General features: G+C 45.7%; 1 long non-coding RNA gene across 1 annotated transcript; it reads right to left on the reverse strand.

Annotated features, from left to right (window-relative positions):
* Window positions 1-1,394: 1,394 nt before the first annotated feature.
* Window positions 1,395-3,889, reverse strand: LOC119110728 (uncharacterized). The gene is made up of 3 exons (XR_005095546.1): window positions 3,745-3,889; window positions 1,873-2,062; window positions 1,395-1,483 (listed from the first exon to the last, which is right to left on the reverse strand). It is a non-coding gene; the product is annotated as an uncharacterized LOC119110728 (long non-coding RNA).
* Between the last annotated feature and the right edge of the window lie 1,240 nt (window positions 3,890-5,129).

A 5,129-nucleotide genomic window follows, 5' to 3' on the forward strand; every position in this document is an offset into this window, starting at 1 on the left:
GGCGACGATGTCGCGCCCTCGACAGTGGGCGCGTGAGAACGTCTGAGGCCTGGATTTGGTGCGGCTAAGGCGTCGGCGCCACGTTCCTGCTACGCTCCTTGTCGGAGGGGAGAAATGGCCTTTTGCAGCTTGCCCCCCCCCCCCCCCCCCTCCCCCGTACCCCGCCACGTGATACACGGATGCGTGATAATTATTTGACGTGCCAATGCAAACGATGACTTCATTCCGGGACGTAAGCACACTTACAGTGTGCACCTTGGAGCTTTTGTCAGTGCAATCATAACTTTGTTATTACATCAAATGTCGTGCAATCAAATACGAACACCACCGCATGGCGCTTCGTTATAAACGACCACACTATTTCAGGCGAAGGCACATATTATAAAGTGATGTGCGCCAGCGTGTGGCTGCCTAGACAAGTTATTCGTAATCGTTTCCTGTGCAGCTAGCGTTCTTTAAGGCATAACACATCTGACCTGATATCCTGTATGACAACGTATGATCTCATTTCGATAAACATCGCCTCCGCTCCATAAATATGCCATCTCATCTCGAAAAATATCATGTAAATCTTTAAAAAATCAGGCGAAAACCAGATGGCATTAAAAAAGCGACTGGGTACTTCGTGCAAGTCCGCAAAGGAGCTCCTAAGCGATCTCTATTGAACTCTGGTGTATTTGTCATGTGCCTTGATACCAACAGTACCAAGAGACAACAGTGCGACCTCACAATATGCCAGAAATATTATCACAACTTCAATGGTTCACACATGTGAACTGGGTACACATAAAACAATCGCGTGATAAAATAGCAAGAAGACAAACAAATATTACGAAACAATGATTACACCGTCCTTACTGTTGCAGTCCATAAATATGGTTCATGCAATGTGGATTTATAATGCCACGTGGGCCACACAGATTATCGTAGTGGAGTGGAACGCTCGCTTGGGATGCAAAAGACATTCGGTTCGAGTGTATGGCATGGATGTATCAAGGCTAGATAATCTACCGCGTTTGCCAGCTCGTCGACTGCATTGTCTTGTGTTATGTGGCTCATGTCTAGGCAAACACAGGGCACATAGTCATATTACTATCCAGCCCCAAACTGTGAACTGCTGTTTGGTGAATGATGTGCATAAATATACCATACTCAACTGCCGTGACACAGTACCTCAGCTTCTGCACGGCGTGCGTCTCCAAGGGACCCTGGTCTCCCTTCACAAAGAGTCGTGTTGGTGGAGGCGCCGTGGCAACTCACCGAACTGCAGCGCGTGGACGAGGACTTTGATGGCGTCGCTGGCGCAGTGCGGCTGAGTGGTGGCCAGCAGCACGACCAGAGAGAAGTAGCGGCGCAGCGGCCGCTCGGGCAGCCGATGCCAGCTGCAGGCCAGCACCGAGCGCACCAGCGTCACGTGGCGCTCGCCGCACAGCTCGCCGGCATGCTGGTGCAGCTGCTCCAGCACTTCGGCCAGTTGGCTTGTCTGAAACACGCACGTACGCCCGTAGCTGACGAAGCGCGGCAGAGAGTCCAATGACCCGACCGCAACACCCCACTAGCACACGTCGTGAGCAGCAAAAACAATCATGGCATGTCACAGCCATACTAAACTGCAGAACTGGCACTGCCATCTAGAGAGGACAATGAGTTTACCATATGTTTTTCCCTCAAAATCGATGGTTAATTAGGCCATGGAAAAATGTCCCAAGAAAGTTATAACCTGAAAAGGACCAGTAGTTGCTGGCATGCCCCAGTATGCAGACCTGATTATGAGATGTTATCTACATTATGGATGGCACCTACTTAAAGCACTGCCGCCAAAATGTAGTTATTTTAAGGGTTGAAGTGTTGCAAGAAAATGAAAGCACTAACCTGCATAACTCCCTTGGATAACTCTGAGCACAGCTCATCATAACTATGTGAAAAGCCACTATCTACCTCCTTCAGCACAGTCATTAGGTCAAATGGGACTGAGTCTTCAAACTTCACAGACACCTCCTTTTTGACGGCATTGGATCCACGCAGAATCCCAGCCTGAATCAGGCCGGTCAGAGCCATAACACTGCAAACAGGCACAGCTGATTAACACACATACCAAACAATCAAGCAAACCTGGTTCAGTGCAGACCTACATAAATGTCTGAAAGCAGCAGGCCAGCCAAAACATTTTCCAATGATATTTTTTGGTAAGATGAGCAGAAAAACTATCACATGTTACATTTCAATGTCAACAAAATATCAAAATACCAAAATATTCCTAACTCTACATTCTGTTTTCATCTGTAACATTACTGCCAGCATAATGCCATGATGCAAATATCTTTGCCACAAACTTGCCTCATAAATCCTCAATTGACAAGCAACTTTCCACAGACCCGCTATTTCAGGACATGCAATAGCAACGCCAAGTCCCGCACTCAGATGCATCATGCACTTGGTACATGCACACTCAGATACATCATGCACATGCACTTGAACCCAGTGAGATGTTTGCCCAAGATCACATCACTTTAAACAATTGTTAATACTTTTAAAACAAAGATCTTTGGATGCTTAACATCAACAATGCATGAATACTGTTTGGCTTTACTGTACTTCTACTTGCCATGTCTCCAGAAAATATTGTTTCAATCTGATAATTTTGTTTCAGCACAATACTATGATTCCAGCCCAACAGTATTCATACTGCAGAGTTGTATACTGCAATCAGAATCTATATCAGCTTTGAAATTTCTTCAGCCATCTACTGTGAGGCTGTTTTTCAGGTGACAATTACACTGATCCATGTGCAAGTCAAAATTATATTCAAATGCAAAAGGCAGGCAGGCCAACTATGCACTAAGGCAACATTTGCCAGTCATACATGACTTTGGCTCCAAAATGGATGTGCGTGCTCTTTAATGTGCTGGAACTTTTCTGGGTTACCTGTGATAACCTTTCAAAGAGAATTTGCAAACCAAAATCCTGACCACTCAAGTAAGCCCATGCATGGAGTTGTAAATGAGGTTCATATCTCCCTGGTGCCTTCTGCACTAGATCAGGATTGCTGGAAAATCACGATCATATGCTCTGAAGCCTGCATTCTCTACAACAGTAGCTACCTAGCTGAAATGCAGATATCCACTTCTTTAACAACTCATTATTCTCTTCTTAGACACCAAATCCAAGCTGTTCAAATGCATGGATCTCTGGGATACAAACCAATGCTACAGATTACTTGTGGTGTGAATCTTGGTTCTACCAGTCAGCCACACAATCCCAGTTCAATTGCAGACCTAGTGATACAAAACAGCTGGATAATATGCTGTTGAACCCAATGTGCTGGATACCCACAGTACATTGGTGTGATTCACTTGGTGCTCACATGCAACACCCATGCCATGCCAGACCTTCCCAATTTTTAAAAGTTACTTTTGTCAACAAGTTTTGGAGCATATCAGCCCACTATTACATTTGCAACTTTCAATTGCTTGAAAGATCAGACTTTTAAGATTAAATTGATGGAGACTATGCGCCAAACACTGAGTGTTTGGATTTTCACATACATGATACATGGTCTGAGACTAATCCCGCAATGTCACAGCTATCCTGGATGTTAGACATTACATGAACACTTTGCACTCTACATCCCACCATCAGGACAGTAGACAGAAGGAATCGATTGGTGAAGGTTCCATGGCGATCGGACGAGCCGTTTCGGAAAACTTGCGCGTCTGCACCATATACCGGTATTTTAGACCATACCTGAAAACCACAGCGGGCCCAGAAGTAGTAGCTTTACTCTTGTACCCTTAACCGGGCCCACCCGAACGTGATATGGAACAACCCGCAAAACATGAACGTGCGAGGGATTCTCGCGAAATCAGCAACCGCGCGTGAAACGTGTTCCACTGAGGCAATGCTGGCGCGATGGATTTCAAGGGTATCAAGGATGTGCCCACTAGTCATAGCAGATATAGAACCTTCTTCTTTTCTTCTGGGCCTCGTTAAAGTCTATTTGCATGAATAACATTCAACATGCACTTGCTGGACTGTGTATTGTATTTGGCAATTCCCCCGCCGTGACTTCGCTCTTTTAATAACGCGTGCTAGAAGGGAGCAGGAATTTGATGAGATCCTTCAGGCGTTTTCAAACTGAAAGAGATAGAGCCCCGCAAAAACACCAGCGACTTGGTTCGCAATGAGATCGAACGATTTGTTGTTGTTATGGGTCAATAGTTGACCGCATTAAACCAAATATAAAGTTAATTTTCCCGGAAATCGCACTTTTCAGCTTAGCATATCCATATCTATGCACGCATGCTACGTGGCTGGCATGAAATATAGGCAGGTGACTGCAACGTTCCTCGTTTACTTCTGAGCACATTGGCATTATGATGGAGGTCTTCATTAATGTAAGAGTGCGGCTAGCTGCGTGCGATGGGTGGATTTGTCGGCTGCCGTTTGCCGCCCTGTTGCCGTCGACAATCGGGCAATGTTAAAATCGTGTCCCTCATGTATGTCCTCGGTATGGATTCCAGCCAAATTAAAGATGTACGAATTTGGTTTGGGGGGGGGGGGGGGGATTTTCCGCTGGGGCACAACCAGGGATACAGTTTCCAATTCAGTCTAGGGGATGGGAATGATGCACAACTTGGGTCAGCCCCCGTCCAACTTTGAGAGAGAGTTGGCCAAATTCTGGGAGAAACCCGTTTTTGGCGAGCTTTGGGAGAGGTTTCATAGTTTTTGACGGTTTATCCCACCAACTCACTCTGCAAAAACTATGCCTCTGGACACGATGGTCTACATTGCTCGTGAAAGTTCAAAGTGACTTCTTAAGAGCTGACGATGGCACCGTCAATTTTTCTGGGCTCCGCATTATCTGGTCACCAATCAAAGCCACCCCGCCAAAAAAGCAACTAAGTGTTGGCTTATAGGTAAAGGAAAAAGCAGAGGAAGGGGTGGCATTTTCAAAAAATTGTAGCATTATGCGTTTCAATTACCGGCATCAGTGCCTGTATCAATGCGGAGAAAGAAACTCATACACAGTCAATGCAGGCAATGTGTGGGCAAATAAAAGTGCGGTTTGTTTACGTGGGGAGATTTCCATTATAGCGCATCGTTAGACAACTCGTTTCTGATTTTTTCTC

The sequence above is a fragment of the Pollicipes pollicipes genome, unplaced genomic scaffold, assembly GCF_011947565.3.
Source record: "Pollicipes pollicipes isolate AB1234 unplaced genomic scaffold, Ppol_2.1 Scaffold_7231;HRSCAF=8579_pilon_pilon_pilon, whole genome shotgun sequence".
NCBI classification, from domain to species: Eukaryota; Metazoa; Arthropoda; class Thecostraca; order Pollicipedomorpha; family Pollicipedidae; genus Pollicipes; species Pollicipes pollicipes.